Raw genomic sequence first — 19,392 nt, 5'->3', positions numbered from 1 at the left:
CTGAACTGAACTGAATGAACTCAAGTTATAATTGTATATTCCGTTTGATTAAACCTCCAAAACAATATAGCTTATTTCCTTCTTTCATTGTTGCTGCTCTAACAGCTTAGAGCTTCGAACTAAAGTTTTCAAATAATCTGCAAACAGCCTCACTTTCCAAGATACATCTTTTATCCCAGCATTCACAGTGCTCTCTAGGATATATCTTATCCGATCTCTTCCTTGCTTGCAAACATTTGACTGTTCAGATTACAGAATAAAACAGGGACTCTCCACCACAGTTCTCATGGAAAATGAGTTCACAGGCTCATTAGAAAAGACCCTGATGCTGGGAAAGATTGGAGACAAAAGGAGGAAGGGGTGGCAGGGGATGAGATGGTTGGATAACATCACTGACTCAATGGGCATGCATTTGAGTAAACTCCAGAGGAGGCTGAGGACAGAGGAGCCTGACGTGCTGTAGTCCATGGGTCACAGAGTTGAACACAACTAGCAACTGAACAATGACAACAACCACAGTTCAGAAGGCTTTCCGCAACAGGCCTCTTCCGGTCTTATCTGCTCTATGGCTTCTCTCCAGAAGAGCTTGACAGACTGCATGCAGATCATCACTCTGGGTGCTGGCGTCTGCCGCCACGATTCAACATGTGCTGTTCCATTTTCTCAGAATGTACCTCCTGATCCTTGACCAGGAAGTAAATTGTCTTTGGAGACTCTGCTTAAGTGTCCACCTCAGTGAAACCTTGTTGGGCCTCCCTACCAGGCAGAATTACTCCTTTGTACTCATACTAAAGCAGGTAGCCAATTGCAAAGGTGAAGCATCTCAAGGGCTAAATGGGATTTCCTTTCACGTGTCTCTTATAGTGCCTGGCACTTAGCAGGTTTTCAATAAAGACATTAAATAGATGGATCTCCTGGATTTCTCAGAGCTGATATTGACAAAAGAGAATTTCTACTCTCAGAAAACTTTGAAAGTGTGTGTATGCTATAGGTGGTCAAACAACAATTTAGGAAAAACACTTGGTTTCCTTGTTATTATGGAAAATGTTTTGTCTTAAGTACGGAAATGGCTTAATGACAGGAAGCAATGTGTAGGGATAAATGATCATTTCTCTACTTAGAAAAGTTAGTGTCAGGGTTCTCTGGGGGTTGAGGCTGGAACACAGTCTCAACCAACATGTTAAATATATTGCTTAGAAAAAAAGAGAGAATTCTTTAAGTTTTCTTTTTCCTATTTGCCAAGGTCTTAAGTGTAGGTTAGCTACACTTAAGGTTAGGTTAATAGGCATAACATGCAGGAATATAATGAAATCAATTAAAATAACGAATAACATTTAACTTTGATGTAGGAAAATAAAGGTAATAAAATTAAAGAAAAATCCACTTATCCAATTTATTTTGAGTACCTATTATATACAAAGTCCTATTTTAAGAGTTGTAAGAGCAACAAAAGTGAACAAGACTGAATCATTGTACTTACTGTGATACATGAATAAATATTTATCAAAGTGAACTGCATTAAGGTTTAAATTAATAAAGTTATATAAATGTTTAGAAGAGATAATTTTTCACTGGAGGAATTGAGAACTTAAAGAAAAACATTTTATTTGAGCAGCTAAAAATGTCTTGATGTGATTTTTAAAGATAGGGATTAACAAGGGAGGTGTTTTTAAATGAAGAACAAATGAGGAAGAGTGATTAAATATGACAAATACAACTGGGGTGACTCAAAAGAGACAACTGACAACAGAAAGATAATTAGAATCTGATTTGAAGGGGGAAAAGGGATGCGATGAGCCAGGTTGAGGGCAAAATGAATTTATAAACTACTACACTGTTAATTATAAATTATGACCTAAGAAAAAGTTCAAAGAGTCTGGAAAACATCTCAGAATGTTGCTGTGATGGCAGGAGCAACAACAAAACCATGTAATTATGCATTCTAAGTTTTATAGGATATAAAGAATTTTATTGGCAATAAAGCACTCTATTAGAAATAAAGTATTCAGTGGGACTCAACAGCTATACTAAGCTATGATGTTATTCTAGTTGAATAAGTCTTACATTTTAAGCAGTTTATAGTTTGTACAGTCTTTCAAGTACATGGCCTCACATAAGAGAAAGGAATTAGTGCTGTCGTTCTCATTTTAAGGGTACAAAGGCATAGATCTAAGTTTCAATACCTTAAATGACTGTGTTCAAGCTTGTTCAACTAGTGAGGCACTAGTGGAACCTAGATGTTCTTTATGCAGACTCAGTATTTTTTCACCTATTTCACTTAAATACTCAAGAACGATATAAACGCAATGAACTAGAGAGGTCTAAAGGAAATCATTAAATTAACTAAGGGAATAAGGAGAATCCTTCAGAAGGAGAAAGTTGAAAACTATGTGCATGAGAAATCTAGTTTGGAAATTGAGGATTTTATTAATAATTTTATAAATGTTACAAATACAAATAAATGAAAATGGCTTAGGTTATGAAATGCAGATAACTAGAATTGAAAGATACTCTAGACTGGACATTAACAAACACAGGACAAGCCGGCCACATCTGTCCTCTCCATATGCTTTGCATGATCTTCACAGTGTATTTTAACACATTGTAAGTAGTCGCCACAATTTTGAAACTGGGAGACTTTATAGAAAGATCCATATTTGCCACTTCTTTTGAAAATCAGAATGTCTGGAAAAAAGTGGGCTTTGGCCCAATACAGCACTCAGCCAGACTGAAAAGGGGCTTCACCGGTTAAACAGGAAATTTGTTCTCTGCTTCAATACGCTATCCCCTAAAGTACACCACTAGGGTACAGTGCTCTCTAGGGGATCACATCCAGTTGGCTTCACACATCTATATTACTTGGTAAGTGTTTCAGTGTTGGCCACGTCTCCAGAATCTAAGCAGAAATGTTTGAGGTGCCATTTGACATAATGGCAGGCGAGTCAGTCACACCCTCCTTCAGGTGAATTCTCTGGTTTGCTAACAGAGAATGAACACAGAAGGACATACTAGAAGACACATTCTATCTGTAAAAGTGGACTTCCATGCTAATGACAGTGCTTCAAAGGGAAAAATCTAAATACTCCCGCTTCTAAAAAACATGACTGGCTTTTTCTGAAGCCAATTTTTAAAAAAATTCTCAGATTCCATGAGATTCAGAATCACTTAGTCAATAAATATTTACTGAGTTCTCACTGTATGCCAGGTACCATTTTAGCTGCTAAGGCAAAAGCAATAAATAAAATAGTCTACAATTTCTGCTGCGGTGGACCTTATATTTAGTGACAGTAGACATGAAATAAACAATATAAAATAAATCCATATATAGTAGGATCCAGAAGGGGCATTGAGGATGTAAAGGGGATCGCAATTTTATTAAGGGAGATTATAGACAGCATCACTGAGAAAGTAACATTTGAATAACAGCATGAGGAAGAAAAGCAAAAATGAAGTATCTGAGGGAAAAGCATTTCAAGGAAATATTCTCCCCAATTTATTCTTGTAAGTTGCCCTTTGTGCTTGTTAATTCAAGTTGTTTCCTGCTACTGGCAACTAAGAGACTTTACCATTTTGACCCATGAGTATGATATGTCTGATGATTCTAATGTTATTAATATTTTTAAGGTATATTTTAATGTGTCACAGGGAAGAGCATTATGGAATACTGAGGATTTTAAAAGTTTAGCATCTAAAATTCTTTTAACTGCTTTTGCCAACTGTATAATGAATGACAAGATTTCTTTTTTTTCTTTCTTTAAAAAACAGTATCAAGGAACTGTGTACTCAGAAGCACACTATTACTACAAGAAAAAGGTAGAATTAATTTGGGTTTTTTTCTTAAAATGAGACGGGGAGAAACATTTTCACATTTATCCCCTGTTTCAGGAATTCTTCCAGGTCTCCTAGATGAATTATCTTTAAACAAAAAAGGAAGAAGAAAAATCTATTATTTATTTTGCATATAGCATGGGCCAGATATTTTAACATTTACTTTGCCTTATTAAAAAGATCATTGCACAAATTACTAGATTGAGACTGAAGCTAGATAACTCATGCAAGTTTACACAGTTAAGGGAAAAGCAAGCCAGGATTCCACCTCACCTGACATTAAAGTTGGGTTTTTGTATTAAGGAAAAATCAGAAGGTTCTTCTGGCCTTAATGTGGCCATAATCTTCTAACCACAACGGCACTTACTTAAGGTTGTTCTTTAATAATTTAACACTAAAAAAGAAATTCACACTACTTTTTGGCAGCATTTGTGTGAAGTTGATGGAAATATGTGAAGGGGAAGAGTCGGAAATAAATTTCTGGTGAAAAGATACCTATTACTGACTTATGTCCTCCAGCATATTTATCTACGTACCATTAGGCATTACTCCTATCTTTCAGGAGGTTTCTGGGGGGAAAAGCTGAAAGAACAGTTCTTATGTGTAGAAAACTAGAACAAAAAAGAAAGCAAGAGAGAGAGAGAGAAAAAGGCTAAGTTCCCAACGGGTTCTATTGTGCTCACAGCAACCAAACACTGCTCTCTGCTTAAAAAAAAAAAAAAGTCAGGCCATGGAGCTGGGAGGACTATACAGCGCTCTCACGTAACTGTTCTGATGAGGTGTCACCTATTTCCATCCAAAAGCTGTTGTAATATGATAACACCTTTGGGATAAGGCACTTTTCTGTCTATGAAATTATTGAATGCAGGCCTTATTCACCTTTCCACATTAGACTTGGATGCTCAAAATTTGACTTTAGGCCGCGCAGAAACAAGAGGAGGCATCCAGTGTACAAAAGTTGCCCATCTGGAAAACTCCTTAACGGGAAAGAAATGGAGGAGATGATCCAGTGAAGTCCTCCACATCTTTAATTTCCATGATTCTGCTAGGAAGTATTTTGGAACTTTCCTAACTCGAGGCAGATTCCACTGATTTCTAAAGAGGGGAGGCGCGGGTGAGGGGTGATTGACGCTGAAACATGGGAAGGAACTGTCCTTGATTGCTACAGAAAGACGGAAAGCCCAGGGCAAGAGGAAGGGGGTAACTGATCTCACACCACCTTATCTTGCTGAAATACCAGAGGAGAGGAATGGAAGAACCCAGCTGCCAATTTGCTGACTCTTCTGGCAGTGGAATGGTCACTGAAACTATCCTCCCAGTAATTATCTGTTAGGAAACAGACTCACTTTCCTCTTTAGGGCCCAAGGCTTGCTTTGACATAAAGTAAGCAATTAAGCAAATCCTTTTGGTTCTGTCACTTCTTTAACTTCAGTTAACTTCTTTAACTTCAGTTTCTAATCTGTTTTTTGTTAACTGTCCATGTCTTTAAGAGAAATAACAACTGGCTGTAGAAAATCTCAATGAAGGGAAACCAGACAAAAGGATTTGCAGGATTTGGTGAATAATGCATCCTGCCTAATTAAAGGAGATGTAGACCGGTGTCATTTCTAAGATGTTGCTTAATGTTAAATGAAAAATTTGCACTTTCAAGGATAGTTGAATTTAGGAATATAAAACATAAAACTTTGCTACCTCATCTTCATAGTTTCTAATGTTTTAGAATCTTATTGAAACTATGACAGAACAAGCATTTCAAACTGGATCTGTTTTCCCCAGCACCCTGTACCACTTAGATTTAGAAATCAGAGTCACTCTGTCTTCTATGTTTAGTCAACTGGATGTATCATGAATAAGGCTATCTTCTATTTGCAACTAACCATATTTTCTATTCATTTTTATCTCCAGGATACTGAATCCTTCCTCCCTGAGATATGCCAAAAGTCTGAGTGCTCACTATTTTTCAGCTTTTTTTTATGCCTTTATGCGTGCTTCCCAGGTGGTTCAGTGGGTAAAGAATCTGCCTGCCAAGCAGGAGATGCAGATTCAATCTCTGGGTAGGGAAAATCCCCTGAAGAAGGATTCCCACTCCAGTATTCTTGCCTGGGAAATCCCATGGACAGAGGAACCCAGTGGGGCTACAGCCCGTGGGGTCACAGAGAGTTAGACATGACTGAGCTACTAAACAGCATGACCTTTTACACAGATATCCTAGACACTGCCCCTACCTTCTAGAAGTGTATTTCTGAATCTACCATTTTGTGTAACCCTGTTACAGAAAAAAAAAAAAAATCACTCAAATTACACGTTTCAACTTTTTAAAAATTTCAATGATAAAAATGTTTTCTACAGAATATGAAGTGAAATAATAGTTCCTGAAATAGAAGTTTTAACTGAAAGGGACACTGGCTTTTATGTAGTCTGACTTTCTTAAAGGAGTGTGACTTTTTTTGTCATTCTTTTTTAAACTTCTTGAGAACATTTACCAAAGGGAAGAAAGTTCTAATCTCTTGACCTCTATTCCAGAGCTTAAAAGAATATTTAAAAAATTATTTTAGAGCATAGGAAGTCTAAGGAAAACTGCAATTTAACAATCAGCGATGCTCATGAATTAGTGTCCTGGCATAAACTCTATTTTTGCCCTCATGTATTATCTTTCATGACTGCATTACCTACAGAAAGGGGCAGCTGTTACTAATTTTGAAAATATTAATTTACCACCCCTTGAATTCTCTTACTCTGTGTGTTAGAAGCCATTATCTTTAAGCCATACCCATATGCTGTGAAGAGTCCTCAATGGCCTTTGCTTATTATCGAACAACTTTTGATTGTCGCCTATGGAAGCAGAGAACTGCTTTTGTCTCCTGGGATCTCAGCTTGTATGTTTAGCTCTGGATCCCCAACATTTAGCATGCCAGAAGGCTCAATAAATATTTGCTAAAAATTGAATAAATGAAGTTTGTGTATGTGGCAGCAGTGCTATTTTTTTTTTCCTTTCCTGTCACAGAGCCACCAGCTGCTTGTAGAACAGTGAAGGGTGAATTGTATTAATATAAATAAACATGGTCTGCCCCTAATTATATGTGTGACCTTGTGCAGGGGACTTCCCTCTCCAGACCCTGGTTTCCTCCTCTATAAAGTAAGGGAATTAAATCAGGTAATCGCCAAAGTCCCTTCCTGTTATTCCACCCAGTGATTAGTGTGTGATGACATAGCACACGTTACAGTATTATTTACAATGGTGGGGGCTGCAAACGTGGCCACTCACTCCTCCTCAAAGAGGACATGAGTCAAGTTTTACAGGCAAGGGGAGAAAAATTCAAAAGGAAGGGTTTTCTCTCCTTTATAGCTTCATAGGCTTTTATTTTCAGGTTTCCAGAGGTTAAGAGGATAAGGAGTAAAATAAAGAGCATTAGAAAATGTTTTTAAAGCTGAAAAATATTTTATTTAGATCAATTAACTGGATAATGGTTGTTTTTATTCACAGGAAGGACAGTGCTTTTCATATTCATAAAATATCAGTGACTCCAGACCCATTTAGTTCCCACACATCTGTTAAGTACAGAAAAAAGAAACCTAATGATCTAACAGAAAAATACACATTTTAAGGCTAACATTTGGTTCACAGACCTATCATTCTGTTTGCCAAAATGAAGTTACTGAAGCTTTCATAGTAATTGTTGTGACTGAGCAGAGCAAAAGGACTTATGTACATTCATGCTGGTATGTATACACATGTATTTGCGCCTCCCAAGGCCCTATTAGAACCTGCTATTTATTTCCTGAATGGAGCCTAAATTAGGTAGTGATATTCTGTGATGCTGCTGAGAAATGGATGTGCCATGTGTTCTTGTTTAGGAGAGAGACAATGAGCAGACAGAAACACAAGAGCATTCAATTACGATGCCCCAATTTATTTTTTAGCACAGTTCTTGCTGAAAGGTCTTTCAGGAAAACAAGAACAGTCAGGAAGCAACCCTCAGTCTCTGTGGACGAATGTGTTTATTGAGGGCCTACTTGGTGAGTAGCGCACAGAGTCCCTGGTTCCAGCTTCATTTTCTTCTAGCACTACTGAGTGAAATCTTCTCAGTTTCTTCATCCATAATTTGGGGCTAATACAGAATCATTGTGAGAATCAAATGGGGTAACATGTGAGTGTGCAAAAGAGACAGTGGGGAAGGGCAGGGAAGGTCATGTTAAGTCCATGCTAAAAAAGTTACCTTATTCTGTATTACTGTTTTCATTTCTCACAAATTTCATAATCCCATTTGTTAGCTGTCACTAGGCAAATATGAAAATTACCTTGTCAAAAAATTATAGTAGCTCCCCATGTTTCTTTACCCATATTATAGCATAATCATAATTATAAATTTATCACCGCCAACCAGGGCACCTGCCCCTACTCCCACCTTCAGGTAATACTGCTATAATGGATATCCCATGTGTAGAAGAAACTGTATGTTCAAATACATGAAACACAATATGTACCTGAAATAAGCTGGATAAACTGTAAAATATATGCACAATTTAACTTGTTTTATAATAGCCTAAATATTGCAAGTGTTAAATCAAGTATGCACGTGTATGTGCAAAGTTACTTCAGTCGCGTCCAACTCTTTGCAACCCCATGGACTGTAGCCCCCCAGCCTCCTCCATCCATGGGATTGCCCAGGCAAGAATACTGGATTGGATTGCCACGCTCACCTGCAGGGGATCTTCCCTACCCAGGGACCAAACGTCTCCTGCGTTGGCAGGCAGGTTCTTCAACTTTAGTGCCACCTGGGAAGCCTTAAAGCAAAGATGAGTGTCATTTTTTGGAGAAATCTATCACTACCACATCAGATTACAGCCTTACAGATTATAATCAGATTACATCAGATTACAGTCTGATTACACATCAGATTTCAACACCTCTCCTGACTTAGGAAAAGCATTATAATGTAGGCATTGTGGGGGGAGCTTGTCATTTGCTCACACAGCCACTTCTGGATGGTGCTACCTGGCTGGGATAAAGCCACTCTGGGACAGCAAGATTGATCTGAGCCAGAAAGAAGGGAAATAAATCCCCATATTTCAAACATCTCCCTTTCATCTTTATGCTTCTGACAATATAGGCTTAGTTCTCCTGCAAAGCTCTTAGTAGAACTAGCCATTAGAAAATGAAAATTGGGTATTGGTTACTTTTTGAAAGCTCTGAATGACTGCTTTCATTAGCACCTCCCAGTGAAGAGCCATATCTTTTTCACCCCCACAAATTACTTGCTTTTTTGGCCATGCTACACAGCCTGTTTTTGGCCATTATCTTGTTTTTGGCCATGCTACACAGCCTGTGAGATCTTAGTTTCCCAATCAGGGACTGAACACCCCAACCAAGGATTGAACCAGGGGGCCCCGGCAGTGAGAGCTAGAAGTCCTAACCACTGGACCATCAGGGAATTCCTTGCTGTTACCCTTTACCAAGCATATGTGATCAGAAGCCAGCAGTGGATCCTGCTACTTAGGTTCTCAACCTCCTCTGCTCTATGCTGCCTTGTATGAAAGAATCTCCTACTAATATATCTGCTGAACTTTTCACAGAGACAAAAACTTTACCATACAAGGCATAAAGACATTTATAGCTCTCCTAGAGAAACTATATCTAAGCACACAAGAATATGTAAAGAAGAACCAAAGTGGGAGAGATGTAAAGTGTGTCTTCTCTAAACATCCCCAGCCTGGATAGTTTGGAGGTGGGCTGGGGAGTGGATAAATGTGTTCAACTCTAAAACTAAAGCCCAAAACTGAAAGGGTTTCCTTTTACATGCCTGACCACAGGAACTTGAGTCGACCTTTAAAAATTTTTTTACCTGGTTATTTCTTGGGGCTTCAGGGGAAGAGCTGATTTGGGTGTAAAATTGTAACAATTAAGGTTCTCTGTCTTCAGTTTTCTATTTGAAATTCAAGGCCCCTACAGCCACCTAAGAAAGGCTGCTGGCACTGACATCAGGGGTTTCCTGAAAAACCCAGGCAGTATACCACACAGACTTTGCTGACTTCTAAATATGTAACAACGTGTGTGTGTGTGTGTGTGTGTGTGTGTGTGTTAGTTGCTCAGTTGTGTCCAACGCTTTACGACCCCGTGGATTGTAGCCCACCAGGCTCCTATGTCCATGGAATTCTCCAGGCAAGAATAATGGAGTGGGTGGCTATTCCCTTCTCCAGGGAAATCTTCCCGACCCAGGGATTGGACCCAGGTCTCCTGCACTGCAGGCAGATTCTTTACAATCTGAACCACTAGGGAAGTCCAGAACAACATGTCCCACAGCTAAAAGCATGCTTCAGGAACTGAATCACTGCTGAGGCTTCTATCTACATTATCTCCACATCCTTAATGGTGCCTTTAATTAAATTCTTTGATACATGAGTTTATATAATTAGTCACAGAAGAAAAAATTCAGGGTAAGAGAATTTTACTGACCTCATTAAACAGCTTAGAGCAAAAATCATAAAAGATCTTTTTAAACCATAAATGAGTAAATTTGACAACTACCACTTGTAAACACTTGTAAAAGAATGCAATATTCAAAATTTTGTCAATTAATTTATAGTGCTATATTTTAGACATTCTAATTCAATGTTAGAAATTTGGATTATATAAAAATTTTTTAAAAGTCTGTATAATATGCATAACTTTTAATTTCAGAATTGTTATTTTATAGAAATGCATATTTCAATATATCCATGTTTGTCATAATTGTATTCCCTCCTACTTAACTCAGGGCTAGTATAGCAAATGTCATCAATAATATTTGCTAAATGACTTTTAAAAGTACGTATTTTAATGGGTGGATGAATAGATAAAGAATCACCTGGACCATGGAAGTGTCATTGTTCAGAGGCTAAAATTCCAAAATCAATTCACAGAATCCACATATGTGGAGCAAGAGACCCAGCTCATTAACTGCTGCTGTCTTTTTATGCCTGTGCATTAATCAACAATTTAAAATTTTTGCTAATAAATAATTCATGCTACTGTGGTACTGGTTTTTAAAGAACTGGGTATTCTTAAAATTGTTGGTTTTCTTAAGACTCCTTGGCAATATTTTCCTGTCAATACCTAAGCACTGGCTCTATAAAACTCTCTGAGAATAAACTGGTTATTTTAATTTGAAAGATGCCAGATTCACTTAAACAATTAATGAAGGTCCACAGAGCTTCATCTTCTCCCTCATAATAAAAAAGTACAGTTAATTATTAAAACTATAATACAAAATAAAAAGTTCTAAAAAAAAAACCTCAGCTATACTAAAATGTGTATGTGCGTGCGCGCGCGTGCTCTTGGTTGTATCCGGCTCTGCGACCCCATGGACTGTAGCCCACCAGGCTCCTCTGTCTGTGTAATTTTTCAGGCAAGTATACTGGAGTGAGTTGCCATTTCCTACTCCAGGGGATCTTCCTGACCCAGGGATCGAACCCTCATCTCCTGTGTCTCTGGCACTGGCAGGTGGAATCTTTGCCACTGTGTCACCTGGGAAGCCCTTATATTAATGATAAAATAAAAAACATGAGCGAGGTAATGCTGAGTAGAACCCAAAAGGGGGCTTATATATATGGACCAGTGTCGTTTTTCCTGATCATACTGTTTTCCAAAATTTTTTACTGTGGTGAAATACACAAAATATAAAATTGACTATCTCAGCCATTTTAAAGTGTAAAGTACATGGATACTAAGTACATTCATATAGTTGTGCAACCATCACCACCATCCATCTCCAAAACTCATTTCATCTTGTAAAATTGAAACTCTGTACCCATTCAATAATAATTCTACATTCCACCTCCCCCATACATCCCCTGGCAACTACCATTCTACTTTCTGTAAGTGGAATCACAACATTATTTGTCTTTTGGTGGCTGCTTTATTTCACTCTGCATAATGTCCCTAAGTTTCTTCCATGTTGTACCACATGTCAGAATTTCCTTTCTGTTTGAGGCTGAATATTCCATTGTATGTATATGCCACATTTTGCTTACCTGTTTGTCTGTTGATGGACACTTAGGATGATTATATGTTTTAGTTATTATGAATAATGCTGCTATGAACATGGATGTATAAATAACTCTTCGAGCATGCTTTCAAATTTCTGTGCATATACCCAGAATTAGAATTGCTACATCATATGGTAATGTTATTTTTCATTTTTTGAGGAACCATCATACTGTTTTCCATAGCAGCTGTGACATTTTACATTCTGAACAATATTATACAAAGGTTCCACTTTTCCCACATCCTCACCAACACTTGTTATTTTGTCTTTTGTTTTAATAGTAGCCATTTTAATGCATGTGACATGGTATCTCACTGCAGTTTTGATTTGTACATTTTTAATTAGTGATGTTGGGCTCTGATTATATTTTTAAATTATATAGATAAAAGGCCTTTTTCCCTTAACCTTAACAATTCTAAGGAACACAGCTAAATAAAATGAAAATTCCAAAATTGTCAGTGCAAAGAGTTGGACACAACTGAGCAACTTTCACTTTAAACCCAATAAATGTATCTTTCAAAGATGAGCATAAATTTGAAGGAAATAGCTTAATGAAATGCAAGTCAGTTTACAGCTTTTCAACATGGCAATTAAACTCTTTATTGAGTTTGTTTCATTCATTCATTCAGCAAATACAAACTGAGGGTCTTATTTGTGTTCCACTGTGCTAGTTTCTGGGAATGTATAAATCAAACCCCAGGGTTCTTGGTCTCCAGGAACCTATCGCCAGTTTATGGGGCATTATCTTTCGTTAGCCAAGGACAGGTCAAAATAGAGAAGTGCCATGTAGTCCTTCTGAGAAGTCAGAGAGAAGCAGTTCAAGTAGTGTTTACTAGAGGAATGACTAGAAAATGTTGTGTAAGTTGAGTTTCCTCATCAGAAAAATCGGGATAATTTTCTGACTCAAGGGTTTTGTGCATTAACCACAGGGGCAGTGTAAAATGGTTAAGCAGGTGTAGACGTCTCCGTAACAACTTTCACAGCCTTTTATTGGCACCTATATAGCTAAGGTTCAAGAACATTTTGCTCTAGCCCAGAAAAATGGGGGCTCTCATTAATTGAGAGATTTTCACAATAATATTTCTCTTGATTAGCCACTGAAAACAGTCAGTACTTGGAAGAAAACTGCTGTCATTACTAATGAGTTATATAAAATAGAAAGTGCCTGGAAAATATAGACCTGACCAAGGTAAAACTGTTCACTGAGACTTGTACTTAGGGTATAACATTCAACATATTTATACTTTCCCTGAAGGGACAAAATGGACCCCAGGACCTCCTATCCAGACTGTAATATTATTCAACGTATTAATTCATTTAAAAAAGGAACATCTGCCTTAATGGAGAAAACCTGCTGGTCACAAGAATTTGGACCATGCTTATCCTGGACAATATGTTCTCATTGCCAATTCATTAGCTAGTTGGATTACTAGGTGGTTTACCGACAGGTAAGAAACCCTGGTTGTATGAATCAGGGCAGCCTCCTTTTTACAGTAATTTATTTGTCATAAAATTGTAAAGTAATCATTTGTTTTTTTCTGGTATGCTACAGCAGTCTCACACTCCTGATGCTGGAACTGGCTTTTCCCTTTGTAATATTAAAAAGAAAAAAAGTTCTGAGACATTTAAACTCAAAGCTTAATGCTGGATACTGACATTAGGATGACTGGACACAAGAAAGGAATTAAAGCAGTCTTAGGAAGTGCCTCTCCCACCCCTATCCCCCAACAAGGGCATTCTCCCCCCATAAGCATTAACTCTATGCACTTGGAAGCAATCCACTTATTTTCTAAAACTTAAACTTTTCTACAGATCTGATTCTGCACTTTTTAATAAGTTTCATTACAGTATTTTGTCAAGATGTTTCCTTTTTCCAAATACTGATTTGGAAATTTTTTTCTCATCTAAACAATGGCTAAGTCTAGGAAAAAAATATTTAAATTATTTAATTTTAATTTAAATTATTTTAAAAATTTAAATTATTTAAATTTCAATTTTTGTGTTTTCAAATTTTGATGCAATATCTTTATACATTAGCCTATACCGTCATAAGACTGTGATTTAGCATCAAAAATAAAAAGACCAGATGGGAATATTTACTGATGCTTTCTTTAAGGTATAAAAAATGTGAAAAGAGTGAGGTAGAAAAACTATGCTGGAATGTATCTACTATTTTTTTAGTAAAACTGTAGTAGATATTCATTATGATTTATTTTTGCTTGAAGCATATTTTGTCTTTAAGTTATTTTGGTGTATAAAGATAGGGTACTTTCATATATGTACATTTTTTTCCTCAATAACACTATGGCTACATTGCTCACCCTAATATCTATCTCTGGCTTGGAATGCTGCTTCTTGAAGTATTTTTATCTTATTTTTAAGTGTCATATTCTACAGTAGAATTTGCTTGCTTCTCTAGACTGCTGCCAAGAATCTAAATATAATAGTAAAACTTTATTGAAAAGCGGAAAAGAGGAAAATTTGAAAATTGGAATCCTCTGCCTTAGTTCTGAGAAAATATTTTTGTACCTATGTGCTTTGGGGACTTGACATTAGTCATTTGGCTGACCCCAGGAAAGGATGTGAATGGAATCTTCTTAAATAAGATCATTTTCACTGTTAAATTGTAATGTATTCTTTGTGTAAAACTAATTATTAAAAAATCCATCTATTCTGATTATTTTTGCCTCTATAAGGAAGCACATATATTTTTTACTTTATCAATTCCTGTACCTATTTGTTAACATTTCCTTAAATGCATTTTCTCCAGATGTTGAAAGTAAAAAAGCCCTTGTTATTTTTTCCATTGTCACTCTTTACTACTTTCCATAGGCAGCATATTGTGCATGCCAAGGACTGGAGGAAATAACAGACGTGTGAGCCCCAAATTATAGGCACAAAAATAACTTTCATAAAATAGGTTTTAAATGACACCGCTTTCCAAAAAGTCAGCTCTAATTGACTCAAGCCTAGAAAGCAGTAACTTTGGGGAACATCAGACACACGTCCACGAAACCCAGAAAGAGTTCCACCGTGTGACATGAGCTGAATGATGAGCTTGCTGCCAGCACATTCCAGGAGGCAGGCGGGGTGTTTTGATACCAGTCTCAACAGTACTGGGCTGACATTGCTGAGAGGCTATTTTATTTATACGAGCAGCTCCTAATAAAGCCAGCTCCATGGTTCGCCAGCAACAGGTAAAAGAAAAGAGGCAGAGAGAATTTGAGAAATAAGGGGGAGACTCCGTTAGGCTTTTCTCTGCAAGCAGACAGAATCCTCAGGCTGGCTTACCGACTGGAGCAGCCGCGGGTTCCTGCTGTTCACAGAAGGTTACAGATGGCTGCCTGGGCAGGAAGCCCGCCCCCTTCCGTAACGGGGCTCCGGGGAGCGCCGGGGGCCAGCAACTGGACCTCTCCTTCCCTCCAAACGTCTTCTCTAAACCCCTACTGAGTCAAAAAAAAGAGAGATGAGAGAAGGAGCAAGAGAGGAGGACGAGAGAACAAACCCAAAACGAGTGCGTGTCGCTGGAAACCTTTCTGTTAGTCCGTTCTTTAGTGGAATCTTGAATTATTAACCTCTTCACTTCCGATTGGAATAGCGCTTTATAACTTCGCAGGCATCTCTTTAATGTCCTGAATCAGTTTCACCAGCTGACTGAAGTTCTATACCATTTGGGTTGAATTATAAAGGCATTTGTGATTTATGCAATTTCAAGTAAGCAAAAGCAGGTTTGAATTCTGCAATAATTAAAAGTATTTTAGCACCTCAAATATTGTATTAATATTGTTCTCTGGTTCAAAAGCATATTTTGAAAGTTTTGCTTTTCCCATCGTTTGGTGCATGTGTTTTTTTTTTTTTTTTTTTTTTTAAGTATAAATTTTAAAAGTACCCTGACTTTTTGGACCTATTGAATAAGGAATTAATTTAATAACCATAGTCTTTCATATATATATGGTTTTAAGGTAATATTATTATCACAATCTTCCATTTGTATGTATTTTAAGACACACAATATTTGCATGCTTAGGCAAGGTGCTTCTTAAAAATAACTTATATTTTGGACTTTGCAAAATTAGGAAATTCACCTAATGTATATCTCTGCCCAAAGAAGAAGCATGAACCAAATAATTTGTGCTAAAACATAAAATGCAGTATTATTTCTAACCTCACAATCACCATCATAGTAGAAACAAAATATGTCACAGGAAGAATATACCTACTTTGAAACATTTATAATACACTTATTTGATTCAAAAATAACATTCAGGAGAAGAAAAGTAACTTTCCTCTACCTTTCCAAGTTCTCAGCTGAGGCATGCCTTGTAAGAACATCAGAATAACAGGAGAAAAACAAAAGTATACCAGCATGTATTCTTCCTGTACACACTAGAAAGTCTCAAAACTCAACTTAGTAACTCCCCAGAATGACCCATCTCCTTAAATACCGTCTCCAGCTAAAGACAAAATAGATGTTGGGAGGTAGGGAGCCAGTTATGGAAGATTATCAAGCAAAGCACAGTAAATAAGGATAAGGTTGTTATACAGATTTAGGTCCTAGGCCTCTCCTTAGATAAGTTTCTAGAGATATAGTCATCTTCCTCTTCCTCGTAATTGGAAGGACCCAGGTTTCCCCACATTGCAGGTGGATTCTTTACCAGCTGAGCCATGAGGGAAGCCAAATTGAAAGGACGCACTCTTACAAATGAAGATTTCCCTTATAAATGTAAATATGTCTTACAAAAGTAGTAACTTCTATTCATTTTTCAGGTTTTTTTCTAGGTCTGCTGTTTCTTTAAAAAGATCAGCCCAAAATAATCCTTATCCCAGAGAGACATATTTTCGGGTAGCAAATTCTACTTCCCTTCAAAAATTACAGAGTAACTAAATTCTATTATATCAGCAATAAAAATGGTTAGGCATTTCATCATATCAAGAATAAAAGATTCTAACCAACTATAGTTATGCTCCATAAAAACACAGAAAGAGCTTAAAGAAAGGAAACTATTGAAAATTAAAGAATGTAACAGAAGAGTTAAAAAAAAAAAGAACTGCAACTTCATAGTAAGCACATCCAGGTATTCTGCGACTGGACTACATCTCGGTCAGTTCAGTTCAGTCGCTCAGTCGTGTCCAACTCTTTGCGACCCCATGAATCGCAGCATGCCAGGCCTCCCTGTCCATCACCAACTCCGGGAGTCTACCCAAACCCATGTCCATTGAGTCGGTGATGCTATCCAGCCATCTCATCCTCTGTCGTCCCCTTCTCCTCCTGCCCCCAATCCTTCCCAGCATTAGGGTCTTTTCCAATGAGTTAACTCTTCGCATGAGGTGGCCAAAGTATTGGAGCTTCAGCTTCAACATCAGTCCTTCCAATGAACACCCAGGACCCATCTCCTTTAGAATGGACTGGTTGGATCTCCTTGCAGTCCAGGGGATTCTCAAGAGTCTTCTCTAACACCACAGTTCAAAAGCACCAATTCTTCGGCACTCAGCTTTCTTCACCGTCCAACTCTCACATCCATACATAACCACTGGAAAAACCATAGCCTTGACTAGATGGACCTTTGTTGGCAAAGTAATGCCTCTGCTTTTAGATATGCTATTTAGGTTGGTCATAACTTTCCTTCCAAGGAGTAAGCGTCTTTTAATTTCATGGCTGCAATCACCATTTCAGTGATTTTGGAGCCCCCAAAATAGTCTGACACTGTTTCCACTTACTCATTGATTATTAATAATTCCTCAGATAGCTGAGGGCCTTCTTAGTTTCAAGTGCCATGCTGAATATTAGGGATTCAGTAATAAGTAAAATATACTATTTGCCCTCAAGAAACTGACAGTCCTTATGATTATACAACTGAAGTGAGATTCAAGGCATTAGATCTGATAAACAGAGTGCCTGAAGAACTATGGGCAGAGATTCAAAACATTATACAGGAGGCAGTGACCAAAACCATCCCAAAGAAATGCAAGAACGCAAAATAGTTGTCAGCCGAGAAAATGAGAGAAGAAAGGCAAAGGAGAAAGGCAAAGATATACTCAATTGAATGCAGAGTTCCAAAGAATACCACATAGAGACAAGAAAGCCTTCTTAAGTGAACAATGCAAAGAATTAGAGGGAAAAAATAGAATGGGAAAGATTAGAGATCTCTTCAAGAAAATTAGAGATATCAACAGAACATTTCATGCAAAGATGGGCTCAATAAAGGACAGAAAAAGTATAGACCTAACAGAAGCAAAAGAGGTTAAGAAGAGCAGTCCAAGTTCAATGCATGAGACAGGGTGCTGAGGGCTGGTGCACTGGGATGACCCTGAGGGATGGGATGGGGAGGGAGGTGGGAGAGAGAGTCAGGATGGGGAACACATGTACACCCATGGCTGATTCATGTGAATGTATGGCAAAACCCACCACAATATTGTAAAGTAATTAGCCTCCAATTAAAATAAAATTTTAAAAAAGGAAGAGATAGCAAAAAAAAAAAAAAAAAAACCACAAAAATACAAAAAAAATCTTAATGACCCCAATAACCACGATTGTGTGACCACTCACCTAGAGCCAGACATCCTCAAGTGTGAAGTCAAGTGGGTCTTAGGAAGCATTACTACAAACAAAGCTAGTGAAGGTGATGGAATTCTGGCTGAGTTATTTCAAATCCTAAAGGATGATGTTGTGAAAGTGCTGCACTCAATATGCCAGCAAATTTGGAAAACTCAGCAGTGGCCACAGGACTGCAAAAGGTCAGTTTTCATTCCAATCCCAAAAAGGGCAATGCCAAAGAATGCTCAAACTACCATACAGTTGTGCTCATTTCACAGGCTAGCAAGGTAATGCTCAAAATCCTTCAAGCTAAGCTTCAACAGAACTTCCAGATGTACAAGCTGGATTTAGAAAAGGCAGAGGAACCAGAGATCAAATTGCCAACATCCATTGGATCATCGGAAAAGCAAGGGAATTTCAGAAAAACATCTACTTCTCCATCATTGACTACATTAAAGTTTTTGACTGTGTGGATCACAACAAACTGTGGGAAATTCTTCAAGAGATGGGAATACAGACCACCTGACCTGCCTCTCGAGAAACCTGCATACAGGTCAAGAAGCAACAGTTAGAATTGGACATTGAACTACAGACTGGCTACAAATTGGGAAAGGAGTATATCAAGGCTGTAGTATATTGTCATCCTGCTCATTTAACTTATATGCAGAGTACATCATGCAAAATGCCAGGCTGGATGAAACACAAGCTGGAATCAAGACTGCTTGGAGAAACATTAACAGCCTCAGATACGCAGATGACACCACACTTACGGCAGAAAGGGAAGAGGAACTAAAGAGCTTCTTGATGAGGTGAAAGAAAAGAGTGAAATAGTTGGCTTAAAATTCAAAAGACTAAGATCATGGCATCTGATCCTATCACTTCATGGCAAGTAGATGAGAAACAATGGCAATTTTATTTTCCTGGGCTCTAAAATCCTGCAGATGGGGACTGCAGCCATGGAATTAAAGGATGCCTGCTCCTTGAAAGAAAAGCTATGACAAACCT

At 37.8% G+C, this 19,392-nt stretch overlaps 2 long non-coding RNA genes across 2 annotated transcripts in view; both read right to left on the bottom strand.

The window, feature by feature from the left end:
* LOC122438165 overlaps positions 1-19,392 on the bottom strand; it is a 142,239-nt gene that overhangs the window by 5,731 nt on the left and 117,116 nt on the right. The window contains exon 3 of the long non-coding RNA XR_006268468.1: positions 15,144-15,295. This is a non-coding gene — a long non-coding RNA (uncharacterized LOC122438165). The remainder of the gene's footprint in view (positions 1-15,143; positions 15,296-19,392) is intronic.
* On the bottom strand, positions 1,665-8,558 carry LOC122438167. The gene is made up of 3 exons (XR_006268470.1): positions 8,530-8,558; positions 8,046-8,106; positions 1,665-7,937 (listed from the first exon to the last, which is right to left on the bottom strand). It is a non-coding gene; the product is annotated as an uncharacterized LOC122438167 (long non-coding RNA).

The sequence above is a fragment of the Cervus canadensis genome, chromosome 3, assembly GCF_019320065.1.
Source record: "Cervus canadensis isolate Bull #8, Minnesota chromosome 3, ASM1932006v1, whole genome shotgun sequence".
Classification (NCBI taxonomy): domain Eukaryota; kingdom Metazoa; phylum Chordata; class Mammalia; order Artiodactyla; family Cervidae; genus Cervus; species Cervus canadensis.
Note: the sequence above shows the minus strand (reverse complement) of the source record. Positions and strands in the feature narration are given on the sequence as shown.